An 18968-nucleotide genomic window follows, 5' to 3' on the forward strand; every position below is an offset into this window, starting at 1 on the left:
TGCACTTTAACCTGGGTGATGGCTCGCTTCCGCATGGTCGTTTCTCTCTGATCGAGAATACAAAGAGAATCTGCTAGAAATTCTCCTTCCGGTTCAACCGACACATAAACAATTCACAATCATAACTTTCTCAAACAGTTTATCCAAAAGTTATTTATTCTGCTTAACTAATTACCTGAATATTTTCCCAGCTAATTATATGTTGAGGGTTGTACACATATTTTTTTTAGCAAGGAAACATGGAAAACATTGTGGACTTGGATATGGCTTGGTAGTGCAAGCATATATGCTACTGGTCTAATCCGTTCCAATACTTGAAAGGGTCCATAGTACCGGGGTGCTAACTTGGAACAACCCCTCCATTGTAAGGAACTTTTTTGAGGCTTTACTCTTAGATATACATGATCCCCTAACTAAATTTCTTTGTACGTCCTCTTTTTATCTACGTACATCTTCTACCTATCTTAGGCAACCCATAGATTTTGTCAAACCTTCTTAACCAACTTCTCCATTTCTGTTAGCATGTCAGGGCTAGTTTATTGATTGGACTATTCAAATCTATGGAAACCCTGCACCTTCTCCCATATAATGCCTTAAAGGGGCTCATGCCTAGTGACTCATGATGCCCATTATTATAAGAAAATCAAGATCTCATATTTTTTTTATATTTCAACGTAATACTTTTGCTTTACACTTTTCTATGATATTGACTTAGTTTTATTCATAATGTGTTGTAAGGATTTATATGAGTGAGTGATAGTTCATGTTTTTCTTTTCAAAAATATTTAATTATTTATACAACCGACACATGTTTTATTAAAATTGGAAAATTTATATTACAAAGATATAACAATAAATACATTCCATTAAATTTAGAATTAAACGGTGGATTAGAATTTAGAACTTTAACGGATTGAGTTTAAAAATCTATTAGATCAATATTTGAATGTATTTTCACTATTTTTTACATTAAAATTATCATGATAAATTATATAATATTTTTATATATAAATTTGTTAACGAAAGTCTTTGACATCTTAATCTTGGCCTCCTTATATTTCTTATTAAAAATTTGATTAATATTATTTGATGACAAGGGTATTCTATGTATTAGTATTATTAATCAATTTACTTATAATTTTATATAGTAAATGTTGCACTCCCTAGGTTGAGTTACTATTCTAGTAGAAGGTTAGCACAATTTTAAAATGTCCATAAATTTTATTTAATAATGGAATTATACCATAATGTCCATTACCAAAACAATTTTAATTTCTGGTACTATTAGTAATTTTGTTTGTGTTGAGTATCATATTTTATTATATTAAAAGGCTGATAATATTTTATAGTTCACAAGAGAAAATATTATATAACAATTATATTATGTTTAAATTTATTATTTTGAAAATCAAAACCAATTATAAAATAGAAATTGTAACAACATTAATTTTGATCATTTCTAGTACTATTAGTACTTTTGTTTGTGTTGAGTATCATATTATGTTATATTAGAAGGTTGATAATATTTTATAGTCGACAAGAGAAAATATTATATAATAATTATATTATGTTAAATTTATTGTTTAACAATCAAAACCAATTATAAAATAGAAATTGTAACAACATTAAATTTGGAAAATTTCTATCACAATAACTTCATCAACATTAATTATTTTGTAAGCCAACTTAGATCCACCTTAAATCCAAATATAACAAGTGTCAGAAAGGTTCAAGTCTGGAGTTAAAATGGATCTAAACTGGTACTCTTACATTCCATAATGGATCTCCCTAATCCTTTATAAAGGATTTATCATAACAAATACCATGTACAAATGTCATGGGGTCTGCAATACCATGGGTTTTTTTACCACTATCGATAAAACCATCAAATGTCTAATTTAAATTTATTTTAACTAATATATGATCTAAATAATTAATAAGGACCTCCCCATATACTAGTAAACATTTACATTTATGAGGGCGAATGTTTATGGCGGATCCTTCCATACTGGATTGTATAGCGCCTTTTTGTGTAATCACCATATCAACTTAAGATAAAATAAACATAATTTTAGGAAATGGAAAACTGGTTACTGACCATGAGTAGGTCAAACATGGGACTATTAGAAACGACAATATTAATACACAAGACAAGCGTGAAAGAAGCTCTAAGAATGAATCAATTAAATCATATAGTTTGTTTAACATCAAAGAAGATATTATAGTTATGGATAATACACCAGATTACTTGATGTCTAATTTTTAAGCCTAACGACTCTCACCCCCAAGTTTCTCACATCCCAGGGATGTGCTTTTAATTAAAATGTGATGTTGTTGCAAATATATCAATGTAGAAGCTGGAATGGACTGTCTAGCTCATAGATTTGCATTGAAACTGGTCTACTAGAAAGTTACTTAGTAAAACATGTTTTTATGATAAATTTTCCATCCCTTAGCACCATTGAAAAGCATTAAGAGGAGGTTCATAACACTTACACCACTTTAAAATAATTATCAAATAATTATAATTTATTTAAATACCATTTGAGATTCATCATATGTTGATTCTAATTTGTAAAAAAATGTCATAATAATGGCGAAAAATGTCTAAATACATCCATTTGTGACATTTTTCTTGATTGTGCTTGAAATTCCACCTAACACTCATTATCACTTAAGTATTGCATGTTTTATTGGGAAAAGCATTTTGTTTTACATGGAATTTTATTTCAAAAACAACAATTTCACAAGTATACATTCATATTAAATTGCATGATAAGAAAATAGAAGTCAAGTCAATAAATGACTTCTGACTTATTCAATTATATGAGATGATTATAAATACATGTTATTGATTTAAGAATACATAGTTAGAAAAAGTTGTGGATTAAAATCGAAATAGACTATTTAGAATAGATGCCTAAATAGAATTCAACAAATAGCTTCGTATCTTGTTGGCTTCTATGATATTATATCAATTGCAAACAATGTATTTAAAATTTTGAAACTTGCAAAGTATTAATATGGATGGGAAAATCAAATGTCAATATGGTGCAAAAATTTTAAAGTCATAGTTTTATGGCTCATGCTTTGAATGAGAGTCTAAATAGTCCATTTAACACTCATTATCAATTAATTATTCTACGCTTTATTTGAAAAAACATTTATTTTCACATGGAGTTTTATTTTGAGAAAAACAATGTTACATTTATGCATTGGTATCAAACCACATGATACACATATGAAAGTAAATAAATGGCTCCCTCACTTATTTACTTGTATGGGATGATTGCATATATAGGTGATTGATTTAATAAGGCATGGTTATAAAAAATTATGCATTGAAAATCAAATCCACCACATATAATTCATTATCAATTATCATAATGATAGGCATATAAAAGTAAATAAATGGCTACCTGACTTATTGACTTGTATGGGATGATTTCATATATAAGTGTTTGATTTAATAATACAATTATAAAAGGTTATGGATTGAAATTCAAATAGAACACATAGAATTTGTTATCAATCGATTGTAATTTATTATGTAAAAAATATCATTAGAGAAATTTCGAGGTGTAAATGGGCCTCCTACAAAATGCTATAAAATAATAGTGGAAATAATGATATAAGATTAGATTACCTCATTATCTTTTGGAGGGATAAAAGAAAAACTATTTTTTCAACTTGTATTTTCAACTTATCTCTTATGATTTTACCCAAATTTTGAGCTGGAGTACTCACTCGATGCAGAATTTAATTTGGCATCCAAGGAGTACCCATGTTACATACTTTTGATGGACCTTGCCACATGAAGAATGTGAAGTACATGAAAAGACATGATTTCAATCACATTATTTCGGATACTTGATAGGTGTCCCATAAATCAATGACAGGTGTCCCACAAATCAATGGAAGTTCATGAATCCATCACAGTTTGGATACTTGAGTAGCAACCACATGAATCAATCGGTCTTTGGATAATGAATGATAAAGATTTGACGAGCAACTGATGTATGTTTTGAGCTCGTCTTTAAGACAATAGCTTAAAGAAAAGCTTAACTCATGTTATGCCAATGTGCGTTGAGGGCGTGAATGCCATTAAGATGAAAGCAACTATCAGAACCATGTCACTTATCACGATTCATTTGTGTACATGTATGCCGCTATCAACTTAGACGGCTATCATTTGGGTCGGTTGTGAGAGTGTCGAATACATAAATGGTAGCGCCTTCCAGCATAATGTAAACTAAGTTTTATAGTAAGTCGACAAGTTTGATCTGCAACGATGGGAAAAGAAGCTAGCCACGAGAATTCAAAGATGTTTTTGATGCCCTGCTCTTAGTATTTACAAATAAAGTTATGCAAATCCCGGAGCTTTTCTCTGCAGATTATTATCAACCTTATAGTGTTAAGGTGGATATATATGGCATGGCCCGCTTAGCTTATCTCGATTTCAGATTGCTCAAGATCATTGACATGGCTAGTGGGCCCATCCGTCTCCATTGCCATTCCGTCAGTTGAAAATTTTGTTAATACTTTCAATATTACTCCACATCTATCCTGATTTTCGGCACCTCTGACAGCTAACACCCTGAAGCTAATACAAGTGGTGGATAAGGCATGAGCTTAAATGCATTCAATGCTATAGCTACTCCCCCACTAAAGGATTTCAAAATTCAAATGCTTTCCCACTTGATTTCAAAATGAAAAATTGCTCACAGAATTTCTGCAACAGGTTGTTGAATAGGGGAATAGATGGCTCTCTACTTCATTTTCAGGTTATCCTGCACCGGAAACAAGTTGCTGAATAGGGGAATTGATGGCTCTCTACTTCATTTTGACTGTTGGGTTGTGTTATATTCTTTCCACGTAGTTAATAGGGGGTTTGAAGGGCACCCGTAAACCCACTTTATGGGGTTGGTTTTGGACCATATGTTAGGTTGGGCGGACCCACCTATGGTTTTATGCATGATTTTCACACATGTTTTTTGGACGCGATGGTTTTCGGTCCATGGTATTGGACGCGATGGTTTTCGGTCCATGGTATTGGATGCTTCGGCATGTATAAATATGTATTGTAACATTGAAAGGAACATAATGAAAAATCAAGCTGGTAGTCTCGGTTTTGGGATCCAGGGAAAAATCTTTGTGCATATGTGTTTTATGGGTTATGCTCTCGCATTGTTTATTTTCTTTGTTTAAGAATTCGTATGCAGGTAATTTCTGTACAGGGTTAAAACCTACATTTGGTATCAGAGCTATTTTGGCTTCAAGGGGATGCCTTTGTTGCTGAAGGGTTTCGCTCGGGCCTGTGGTAGACCCTGTTCAGTGGGAGATCTGCGAGATCGATTCTGGTGGTGAAAGAGGATGGCGAGCAGTGGAAAGATAGAGATTGAGAAGTTCAATGGTCAGAATTTTGAGTTGTGGAAACTCAAGATGGAGGATCTGTTGGTGGATAAAGATCAGTGGATCGCGGTAGATCCGGGTACTAAACCATCGGGAGTGACCGATGAAGAATGGAAGAAGTTGGATCGGAAGGCAAAGAGCACAATACGATTGTGTGTCTCGGATTCAGTATTGCTGAATGTATCAGGGGAAGCTACGGCAAAGGCTTTGTGGGTCAAGTTAGGGACTTTGTACCAATCTAAGTCTTTGGTGAATAAACTATTCCTGCGGAAAAAGCTGTAGAACCTGAGGATGAAAGATGGAGACTTGGTGACAGAGCATCTGAATGCGTTTAATACTGTGGTAAGTCAGTTATTATTTGTTGATGTTAAAATTTCAGATGAATATAAGTGCATCAGTTTGTTGTGTTCTCTACCAGATTCGTGGGATAGTCTGGTTATTGCAATAGGTAGCAATGCAATTGCTTTGCAGTTTGATGAAATAGTCTCATCCTTGCTGACGGAGGAGATGAGACGGAAAAATATGGACAACCAGAATGGTGATGCCTTGTCTGTACGAGGACGGTCCCAGAACAGAAACAAAAATAATTCATCAAGTGGGAGATCTAAATCTAGAGGGAGATCTAAATCTCCAGGAAAACCTACAAAGGTGGTGTGATGGAAATGCGAAAAGGAAGGGCACTTCAGAAGGGATTGTAAATCTAAAGCTCCTGATAAAGGAAAGGGATCTGATGATGCTCCTTCTGCAGAGGCGAAAACCACCTCAGATGAAGGTGGGTATGTGTACTTGGCTTCTTCAAGTACACATGTAGATCATGAGGCATGGTTGATTGACTCAGGTGCATCCTTTCACTTCACTCCCCATAGAGAGTGGTTCTGCGAGTATGAGAAATACGATGGTGGTGATGTCTTCTTAGGAGATGATAGGAAGGCTAGAATCATTGGTTGGGGAAAAGTAAAATTGAAGTTGCAAGGTGGAAGGGTTAGAACTCTTCCGGTTGTTCTACATATTCCTGCATTGGCCAGAAATCTGATTTCTGTAAGCAAGTTGGATGATGCAGGTGTAAAGACGATGTTCGAGAAAGATACCTGCAAGATGGTTCGAGGAGCACTGATATTAATGCAGGGAGTTCGGATTGGAACTCTGTACAAGCTGCAAGGTAGCATTGTTGTTTATGGGTGCAATAGTTCTATGGTTCCTGAAAATGGAGTAGAGAATCTAGTGGTCTCTGGAGAGAAGACCATGTTGTGGCATCAAAGGCTTGGACATATTGGAGAGAAGGGCCTTCGAATACTTCATGGTAAAGGTATGGTAGAAGGTATGAATAATAGCTCTCTGGATTTTGATTTCTGTGAAAATTGTGTATATGGGAAACAGAATCGGGTGAGTTTCCCCTCTGGTGGTAAGAGGACGAAACATATATTAGAGCTTGTGCACAGTGATGTGTTTGGACCTGTGAAGGTCCCATCACTGGGTAAGTCTGTGTACTATGTATCATTCATAGATGACTTCTCAAGGAATACATGGATATATTTTCTTAAGAAGAAATCTGAAGTCTTTGACAGGTTTAAAGAATTTAAGGCTCTGGTGGAAAATCAGACAGAGAAGAAGATAAAGGTACTGAGGACAGATAATGGTGGAGAATTTTGCAGCAAGGAATTTGAAGAATTTTGTAAGAAGTGTGGTATAGCACGGCAGAAGACTACTCCATATACACCTCAGCAAAATGGAGTCGCAGAAAGAATGAACAAGACGTTGATAGAAAGGGCAAGAAGCATGCTCAGTGGTGCCGGGTTAGGACAAGAATTCTGGGCAGAGGCGGTGGATACTGCATGTTACCTGATCAACATATCACCTTCATCAGCGTTGGAGGATAAGACTCCACAAGAAGTATGGACTGGTAAGAAACCCTCTCTTTCACATCTAAGGGTATTTGGATGTGATGCATATGTACATGTTCCAAAGGAGAAACGAACCAAGTTGGATAGTAAATCTGAAAAGTGCATCTTTATTGGGTATAAGGATGGTTTAAAGGGTTATAAGCTTTGGAACCCAGTCACACGGAAGGTTGTGTACAGCCGAGATGTGTTGTTTAGAGAGGTAAAAGATGTTATTCAACATGAAGTCCAACCAAAGGAACCTGAGAAGATAGAGTTTGAGCCAAAGGAGGAAGAATCAGACTCTGCAGCAGAGGAGGAATCAGAAGATGAAGAGCCACAAACTCCGGCTGTGAGAAGATCAGTTCGAGAAAGAAGGTAGCCAGAAAGGTATAGTCCATCTGCTTTCAGTTCAAATTTTTCTTTGTCTGTTACTGACAATGATCCCAGAACTGTGAAGGAAGCAGTGGATTCAGAGGATGGAAAACTCTGGAAAGAGGCCATGGTCGATGAAATGGCATCTTTGCACAAAAATGAGGCTTGGGATCTGGTGGAGTTTCCGGCTGGAAGGAAACCCATTGGCAGCAAATGGGTGTTCAAGAAGAAGACAAATGCAGAAGGAAAGGTGGAGAAATACAAAGCTCGGTTGGTAGCAAAAGGTTATTCCCAAGTGCCGGGAATTGATTTTGGTGATATTTTTTCTCCTGTTGCCAAGATAACTTCTATTATATTACTTTTATCTGTTGCTGCTGCTTTTGATTTTGAGGTAGAACAGATCAATGTGAAGACAACATTTCTTCACGGGGATTTGGAAGAGGAAATCTACATGAAGCAACCTGAAGGCTTTGCTGTGAAGGGTAAGAAAGAACTAGTATGCAAGTTAAAGAAGTCTCTGTATGGGTTAAAACAATCACCAAGGATGTGGTATCAGAAATTTGATACATTTATACGGGGACTTGGCTTCACCAGAAGCAAAGCAGATCATTGTGTGTATTTTAAATTAATTGGTGACCGTATTATTTATCTGGTCTTGTATGTGGATGATATGTTGCTGGTTGGAAATGACAAAGAAATTATCGAGGATTTGAAGACCCGATTGTCCTCCAAATTCGACATGAAAGATCTTGGTGCTGCAAACTATATTTTGGGCATGGAAATTAAAAGAGATCGGTCAAAGAGGAAGCTCTGGTTAAACCAGAGGAAGTATGTCGAGACAATACTCCAGAGGTTTAATATGCAGGATAGTAAACCGGTGAAGGTTCCTATTCCTGTAGGTGTGAGGTTATCTGCTGAACAGTGTCCCAAGACACAAGAAGAGGAAGAGGACATGTCCCGTGTTCCATATGCAAGTGCAGTGGGTAGCCTGATGTATGCAATGGTCTGTACTAGACCAGACATTACACATACAATGGGAGTATTGAGCAGGTTTATGTCAAAACCTGGGAAGGAGCACTGGACAGCAGTGAAGCGGGTTTTCAGGTATTTGCGTGGCACTAGTGATTATGGTTTGTGCTACAAAGGAAGACCAGAATTGGACAGAGTGTTGGATATTCATGGCTTTGTTGATGCAGACTGGGCTGGAGATCTGGATCAGAGAAGATCTACAAGTGGGTATGTGTTTAACCTATTTGGAGGTGCAGTCACATGGATGAGTAAGAAACAATCTGTAGTGGCACTATCAACTACAGAGGCAGAATACATGGCAGCCACTCATGCAAGCAAGGAAGCAGTTTGGTTGCAGAGATTGTGTTCAAGTATGGGGTTAGTACAGGGAGCTATAAGAATAGACTATGACAGCCAAAGTGCAATTTTCTTGGCAAAGAACCCTGCTTATCATTCAAAGACAAAGCACATTGATGTTCAGTATCACTTTGTGAGGGATATGATAGAAGACAGAAAGGTGTTGCTGGTAAAGGTGGACACTTTGAAGAATACTGCAGATGCATTGACAAAATCTGTGAGCTCTGAGAAGTTCTCTTGGTGTAGAGAAGCAATGGGAATCTCAGGGCTGAAAAAATGACTAAGCTCTCCTGTGGCCCCTTGTGGAAAGAAAAAAACAAGTGGGAGATTGTTGGGTTGTGTTATATTCTTTCCACGTAGTTAATAGGGGGTTAGACCATATGTTAGGTTGGGCGGACCCACCTATGGTTTTGTGCATGATTTTCGCACATGTTTTTTGGACGCGATGGTTTTCGGTCCATGGTATTGGACGCGATGGTTTTCGGTCCATGGTATTGGATGCTTCGGCATGCATAAATATGTATTGTAACATTGAAAGGAACATAATGAAAAATCAAGCTGGTAGTCCCGGTTTTGGGATCCAGGGAAAAATCTCTGTGCATATGTGTTTTATGGGTTATGCTCTCGCATTGTTTATTTTCTTTGTTTAAGAATTTGTATGCAGGTAATTTCTGTACAGGGTTAAAACCTACATTGACCTTCTCGCACACCCACGTCGGCACTGCCCCCCACTGCAACAACATCCAAAGCAACTCCATAATGGACATAAGCAAGAGGCTCCTCATGGGGAGATCTCTTCTCCATCTGAAGGTTGCGGCTGCGGGTGCTCTTTTTCTAGTTGGGGCTCATGGATATGATTTGGGATCAAATGTAGGCATTCAAGCTATGTAAGGTTATGGTTGCGGGTGCTCTTTTTCTAGTTGGGGCTCATGGATATGATTTGGATCAAATGTAAGCATTCAAGCTATGTAAGCCTCTTTCACAACCTCAATAAAATCCCCTCCAATACCATATTATGATCTCAACACTTTTAAAATTTATATTGGGAATAAACAACTAATTTACGTGATTCCATTTCTTTTTAATTGATGTTACTTTGTAGTTGAGGATACACAATAGTAGCGTTGAAGGCAGAAAGTAGAGGATTAATTCAAACAAAACCAAAACAAGCTATTGATACGGTTATTAAAAGAGGTTTTGGATGTCAGATCTGTAATGGGTAACCATATCTTGGAAGAAGATCACTTTCGTGAGGACGATGTAGCCATACAGATTACCATATCCTGGAAGAAGATCAATTTCATGAGAATGATGTAGCTGTACAAGAAAATATTCTCAAAGTCGATTCAACTAATTCCAACCGAGTACCAAATTAAGTTGTTCGTTTCAATTTCAAGTATAAATCTTTCACGATGTGCAATTCCATCAAACGCTCTTGGTTGGAAAATATGTTATATGGATGTATTTACATATCATTTTATTAATTATCAATCAAGAAAGTGTTATGGAATTTTTGAGTTTGAAGTTGTTGTTTGAGATAAACTGCATTGTGTATGACCGTATTACATTTAATTCATAAAATTGGCTTTAATTTTACATGTTGGTTTCCCAATAAGTTTCCAATTAGAGTCTTTGAGTACTATAATTCTAAAAACAAAAATTAATTCTAAATACAAGTAGGACATTGATGAATTCTCGAGCCTAGTACAGATGTGTTAAGTATTCACAATCAATTGAAAATTATTCGATCCACATCATATTCTTATTTTTCTTGAAAGCAATTTTTTGATAATAAAGACATCTACCCATAAAAACATTTTTAATTATATTTTAAATTTCTACAAATCCTTGGATATAAATTAGTTGGCAATACTTTTTTGAAATTATAACATTTGTAATTATATTTTGAATTTCTACAGGTCTTTGGGTATAAATTAGTTCGCAATATTTTTTTGAAATTGTTGCTTCAAATCCTGTGTTAATTCTTTTCATCGAGAGACTACTTTAATATGTCGAATGTTATAGTGATTTCGATCAAAATTAACTTCATATGAGTAAGAACCTAACTTCCTTGATTCAAGAACTTCAAAGTAATATTTTTGACAAATTAAATATGTAATAAAAAAATTATTCATTTACTACCAAAACTAACTTAACTTTTAATAATAGTAGTACAGGCTTGAAGTTAGAGGATTCCAAAATGCAAAAGTTCTCTCTTTCCTGAAACTTGTAAGACCTTTTTGTCCGTAAATAAAACAAGAGAATTTTTTTATGATGAAATGGACAAAAACAAGATGAAGATTTCCTATATCAAATAATTTATTTATTACTTATTTGAAGTCTGTGGTAATTTGTATCAGATAGTTTTCCTATATATTAATCAAACAAAGAATATGTTGTCAAATATATTATTTTGAAATTGAACTGGTTTTTTTTAAAATCCTATTACATTATAGGTAGTCACAAGAATATGTTGAGTTAAACTATTTTTTTAAGGATCTTATTACACTATACGTAATCATAATAATATGCTTAGTTAAATTTGTTTAGTCTCCCAATATGTTTAGTTAGATTTACATTATACCTAGTCATAAGAATAACAATGTTTTTTAATAAATAAAATAAATGGAAAAATAGTTTAACTATTAAAGGAGGGTAAAATATTTATCGATTTTTAATTGTACTATGCCAAGTCAGTCTATAATACTCAATTTATTTTTTTTAGTTTGACTTCATGAGTTCAAAAGAACATAAAAAAAAAATTGTAAATACATTGTTTTATGGCAAGGTTCTATGTGGCGATGGAATGTAAAGCTCTTGTTTGGTAATTAAAAACTCTTCATCTTGTTTGGTATTTAAAATAGTGAAGTATTTAAATCATGTCTGCCATATTGTTTAAAAAAATATTGTGAACTATAATTGCTTTAATTGGTGAGTTTAAAATTTGTAAAAAAAATTATAATAATTCAAATTAGTATAAAACTTAGATACCAACACACTTTCCTCTTGAAATCTCCAAGATAAATGAGAGGTGGCATACTGCAACCTTTAGATATTGAATTTAAATTTGAAACTCAAAGAAACCACCCCATCACATTTAAAATTTAAACTACCTTGCTAACTCACCGTATCACTTACTCAACCATTTGGAAAAATGGGTGACCAAAATATGGGAGGAAGAGGAGGTTTGAAAAGTCTCAAGAATATCAATACCATACATACATACATCTGGATAACATAGTATTAAGGACTCTTTATCGTGGTGGATAGTTCTCATTATTCTCCCATTGCTCATTAGTTAAATAATGGATACATTGAAAAGATAGATTTTGGAATCAATTCAAGAAAAACTATGACCTTAATAATTCTAGCCAATAGGAACTATAACTCTAACCAATGAGAAGTATTACCACAATGACTCTAGTTGGCAAGAACTTTGATCAATGAATGAATAAAATGATTATAGGTTGTTGGTCATAATAGTTCCCTCATCGAGAAATTCCCTATAACTACGACTAATAAACATTGATTATAGTTCTTGTGAGTCAAGGTTCCTAGCTAACAAAGGGATTATTCCCTAGAACTATGACTAAAAAAAAAGATCATAGCTTAATTTCATAGTCAAAGCTCCCACATCATAATTCTTGTTGTCATGATTTTTGTAAAATAAAGTCATAGTTCCTAATTGACAAGGGAACTATGAACAACAAAGGAATGATTCCTAAGCTCATAGTTCATGAGGGTCAAAGTTCTCGAGATCATAGTGACTATGCGTCATAATTCCTAACGGTTAAAGCTCTCAAGTTCATTGTTCTTATATGTCATAGTTACTATGGTAATAGTTCTTGTGGGTCGTGTTTTCTATTGGTTAGAGATCCTAATGATAAGAAAGCTCATAAAATTTCTTCAATGAGATTCGATGAAGTTAATATTGCAAAATGAGAGAGGGAGGGAAATATAAATAGAGAGAGATGGAGAGAGAGAGAGAGAGAGACTATCAAATGTGTAAATGGAAATAGAGAAATAGAGTGTTGGGAATAAATTATTCATAATGATACAAACAATAATTACATCCATACGATTCCATTCCACCAAATTCCACAATACGAGGGTTTTCAAATTCCACAAAAGCTGTGTTTTCAAATTTTACAAAACTAAGGTCTTCAAATTTCACTTCAATATACACCGACATACGTCACCAATTTGTGATTCATGGTCAATATGGTGTGTTTACTCACATTTTCTAATTATGCACTCAAATTTGAACTCACTATGTTGGAGTTTCCACATTCCACATTGTTATGGTTTTCAAATTCCACGAAGCAAGGGTTTTCATAGTGCATAAAATTAAGGTTTTCAAATAGCATAACTATATTTCCTAATAATGCACACACACTTTTGAGCCATGCTAAGCAGGTAGCCTCGTCGGGGTCCTAGTTGGTACCTTGGGCCTTACGGAGCCTAAACAACTAGGAACACATGTGAATTCCTAAGAACAAGCACACATTCTTGTGGGCATGTGTTCCTCATGATAGCCCCATTTCCATTTTTGGGACATTATTCTAGCGCAAGTGCCCTTAGTTGATTCTCATTGGTTTATTCAATTATGCATAATCCTTCTCAAGCTCTCATTATAGAATTTCTCACAAAATTCCTTCATACACTTCATGTTAGGTGTTTTCTCATTAGTCTACATAGTTTCTTTCTTGTACCACATATGAAATCATTTCCACACATATGTGATTCCACAACCCCTTGCCACATGCTTATTTACAACATAAAAATAGAGTGCTAAGTTATTTCATCATGATTATTCCCTAATTAAAAAATCCTCCATCATGTTCTAGTTGATTTCTTACACTTTTTTTTTTTTGGCTGTGGCTCATGGACACCTTGGTCAAGGGGTGGCCGCTACGTCCATGGAAAAATCTGGGCTGATCGACCCCAAAGGGAATCTAGCCCTATGGCCCACTAGTAAGGCCTAACCCCAAGGGCTTCAGGCAGGTTAATTTCTTACACTTGTTTGAGAAAATTCCACATATTTAACTTTATGTATCTATATATTACTCTTTTATGTTTATCTCATCATTCTAAATTGGTCAAGTTTATGAGCACTGCAATAGGTTATCATCATTCATTTCTTAAGACCCCCATTTCTTTATACTTATTTTTCTATCTTCTCATAGGTTTGTATTCTTTGAGGGGTAAGTTGCTTCCAATTTTGACTTCATTCATATGTAATTTAAGAAATTGTGATACTATTTCCCATTTATAATTTATCTTATTTCAGATTGCATTATTATAGTGTTCTTCATCGATCTCAATGCTTTCATAGTGGAAGAATTAAATGAATCAACTTGTACATTCTTTTTTATGAATGGTTCCTAATTTGGGTATGAATTCTTCCAAAGCCATTTTGAGGCATTAAACTTTTTTTTTTTTTTTTAATTTCTGGGGTAAAAAAATTCTTGTTTGTGCGAGACCATCTGGTACTCAAACTTTGTATGAAAAATTTATGCCTCTCGCAAGTTTATCTACCATACTGACCACCATGCTACAAGTCGATGTCATGTTAATCCCCATTACTCATGCATATGGGGTTAGCCATGTGTGTAATTTAAAAAAGACTCAAGAATGTCCAAAATCATAACTCTAGTTGAGGGTTGAGGGAGTCAAACATTTTATATAGTTAGATATTGGCTTATGTTAAATACTAGGATGCTAGGAGGAGTAGAGGTTATATTTCATATTATTACATTCTCTTCCATATTTGAGCAAAGAAATTGGGAGTGGGATGTTAGAGAGAAAAAAAGGGCTTAAGATTTTGTAGCAACTTTATAAGCCATAGGTCTTAGGTAACTTTATAGAGAGTACCTCTTTCTTTGTATCTACACAATTTTCCATAGTAGAGAATACAGATCAAAGCAACCTCACCTTCTATCTAGGTTTCACCCATAAGGGTTTCCCAAGGGAAAAATTGTGCTTACTTTGATTAGTGTGTGCATTTCTTTTCACTCTATATTTCTTGCATTTCAACTATTTATGTTTAGGCATACAAATAATAAATAAAGAATTTGAGATCTAAAATAATTAATATTCACAGTGAAAAATTCAATATTTATCATATCTATTATGATGAATTGTTCCAATGGAATATCCATGATAATTTATTGGTCATCTCCACATCTTGTCTAAATGAATAGTGTCTTCTTTACTACCAAATGTTACGTCGATCAGTTGAACATATTATGTGATTGTATGTTACTTCAACTTTGATGTTCTTTTCTTAATGTCCATGGTTAGGCTTTTATCTCCATTCTTCCCGTCTTCTATATGCAACATCCTCAAAGAAAGAAAATCCAATAACCATTAATTAGGAATTATGCTCAACAATCATCTTGAATCCATTTTATATTTGAACCCATCATTCATATCAAGTGGAATTGCATTTTCAAACTCTTCCATGATCATGAAAAGTAAGAAAATTTTCTGTAAAAATCACATCATCAGAGTTGTGTTGACGCGTTTCGAAATGGCCAGTGTTGTTCATTGCTAGAACAAGATGAAGAACCAGATCTTGGCATCAAGTTAAATAGACGGAGAGAAAATTTTTAGCCATTATAATATAACAGTTAGATGTGACTAAATAAATAATATTTTAATATAAGGAAATAATTGTTAGAATATAGTTGTTAATATTGGCCATGATTGCCAAGTTGTTACTCTCATTAATCGTATCAAAAGATTCTATTATGATGACAAGTATAAAAGACAAATAATACATAAAATAATTACCAAAATTTATTTTCCCACACATTACGACTATTTATTGGTCGTATCTATATTTCATTGCCCTTGTAGCACTAAATAAGGTTCCAAATTCCTTTATCCTCCTTTAATTAACTATATAAACCTCATTGCGTCTAAAATGTAACAATAAACCTTTATATTCACATAAAGTTACTCATATTCATGAAGTCATATAATTTAAATTTACGTTTATTTTTTGAATGGTTATACATATTTATCAATATTAACCAAATTATCCTCGTCATAACTTAGTCCACAAAAGTAAAATTAAAATTTATACAAAAATATAAATCACAATAAACATTAATGTAAAATTGTTTCCCAAAAATTTCATATGAAAACATTAACTTCTTACATATTAACTTGTTGCATGTCTTACTTTTTTGAACTTGTTATAGAATATTTGAATTCACGTTAATCATTCTTCTGAATTGTGGAATATGCAATTCTCTAACTTTAAAATGTTGTTAAAACCATTACACTAAATTATATCTTAACAAATATCATATAAAGACATTACCAATTAAATAAAAAGAGAAATAAAATAAATCTCATTTAAAAATATTATTAGTTAAATGAAAATAAAAATAAAACACAAAAACATTACCAATTATACTTTACCAAATGTATCATGAAAACATATAAATCATAATCATTGGAAAATCTTAAAAGAACATTACCAAGTGAAAAGGTATCACAAGAGATCAATAAAAAGGTACCGGTTCACCTTATAAATAATTTATTTTCCTCTTTTAATTTGGTTTCAATATTTTATTTAATCAATAGGTATCTTATATATAAGAAAAAGTTATACAATATGGATGCAAATGGGTTTCCTAAAATTGCTTCTAGGTTTCCTAAAATTGCTTCTACCTTTAGCCAAAACATCCACCATCGATTGAAGTGAGGATGGCATAAGGATGACCATTGGGGAATAAAGAGGAGATCATCTTACAGAATTCAGATAATATCAAAAATAATATTGCTTCCAAATTTAAAGAGAAATTGTGGGAAAATAAAGAGTTGGAGGGAAAAAAGGAAAGTGCAATGTTATAAGGAGGTGATCACCCCAATCTAGAGAACCAAAATTATTTCTATGTCTTGACTAGTGTTAAGATGAAAATGAACATTTCCAATATTAGGACCAATTCTAATGAGCTTCATAATGAAATTAAGCATTGGTGAATTCTCAAAACACTGTGGGATGAAAGAGTTTGTCACTTATGTAGGGATTGGTGAATTCTCAAAACACCTTGGGATGAAAGATTTTGTCACCAATAATAGGAAGGTTAAGATAAAAAACATTTTCTCTTAGATTTTCCATATTATATTCACATGAAAGAGTTTGCCACCAAGCCTAGGAGGGTTGAATCTTGTACTCACATTAAAAAGCTCTCTTAGATTGTCTATCTTATAGTAAAATTCACCTTCTCCTAGATTTTCCATCTTATAATCACATTAAAGCACTTTCTCTTAGATTTTCCACCTTATACTCACATTCAATCCCATTCAAGTTTTATAGGAATTACTAGTCAGACATTCAACTTGTTCAAAATATTCCACAGAGTCTAACATGTCTTCAAATACTACAACTCATGTGCTATTGTCCTTTAGCAACCTTCTTAATGTTTTTTAGAATAATCTCAAATCCCTAGGAAATTGGTGGGTTGGAAACCACTTGGCACGAATATAATTTTTAAATTTATTAAGAGTAATGGACTATTTTGCTAAATAAAATTTGCTTATATATAAATGAATGTTATAAATAATAATGAGAAACTTATCATGGAAGAACTTATTAGAATTGGAATAATCTCAAATCCCTAGGAAATCGGTGGGCTGGGAGCCACGTGGCAAAATTATAATTTTTTAAAATTTTTAAAAGTCCATGCAACCTAACAAACTTTTTAATACACTATAACCAATGATAAATGTTAAGTCTAAGCATACGCTAGTATCTTCCCTTGAGAATCAATCTAGGCCCTCAATTAAAAAAAAAATCAACAAATCCTCATCCACCTTAAATTGAAATAAAAAGCCTTCAACAATAATGATTTTAATTAAAACCAACCACTAACCAAATAAATATATTTATTTTTGTTTTTAATTATAGTTGCTACTGTTTTTATTTAGAAAATATTTTATTTTTATTTTAAAAAGAAAAAAAAATTACACATTTCGTTAAAAAAAAAAAATAAAAAAAATTACAACACTAACTTTAAAAAAATTAAAAAAAAAACATACCTATTTTATAAAAAATAATATTTTTTTTTAATTAACAATTTTTAATAAATTTTAAAAATATAAAACTATTTTAATAAAAATTCTAAAATAATCAAATATTAATAACAATTAAATCTTAATAACAACCTATTACTAAATAATACTAATATTTATAATTTTATTTTTAATTACCACTTTTCCATCCATCAATCTTCAACATTAATGGCTATTTAAATTTTAATTGAAATTTTAATAATTAAAAACAAATTAATTGATTTTACCACTGACTACCGTGAATGAGCTAACAACTTAATCGTGTGTGATAAATATATATTTTTTTTAAAGTAATTTCAATGCGTTAACCATTTTGCTGTGCATTTATTCCATTGTACAGGCTGGCATCCGCCCGGTGCTGTAGCTGTGTACGTGAATCTAGTTCCATTCCTCGAGCTGTCCGCTAGAGGGCGCTCAGACAATCACAGAGGTCAGACGTAACACAAGCTTTTGGTCAAAAAAATTTCCGAGATAAATAATTCCGATAATGAATATCACGAAAAAGTGGGTCCAAATAACCATGTAAGAATGTAAAGTGAATCTGCAATCCAGGTAAGGGCTGTCGGCATAGCCCAATGCATATTATTATCAGCCTTATAGTTTTAGGGGGATATATAATGATGATGGTTAACATCCGCGGAGATCAAACATTGATCTATTAGACCTAAAGAAATAAATTATTTATTTTGATTTAAGATTTTATTTTTATGCTAAGAAAATTTGGAGAGAAACCTTTTGAGTTTACTATAATTTTGACATTGTAAAAGGCTAAAAAACTCAGTGTTGTAACAAAAATTGTGAAACTCAAATCTAATGTAAAAAATCTATCACCAAAAAACTACCACCTCTGCG

This window comes from Pinus tabuliformis, chromosome 3_1, assembly GCF_031772625.1.
Source record: "Pinus tabuliformis cultivar Carrire ecotype Pingquan chromosome 3_1, CPIR1, whole genome shotgun sequence".
In the NCBI taxonomy this organism is placed as follows: domain Eukaryota; kingdom Viridiplantae; phylum Streptophyta; class Pinopsida; order Pinales; family Pinaceae; genus Pinus; species Pinus tabuliformis.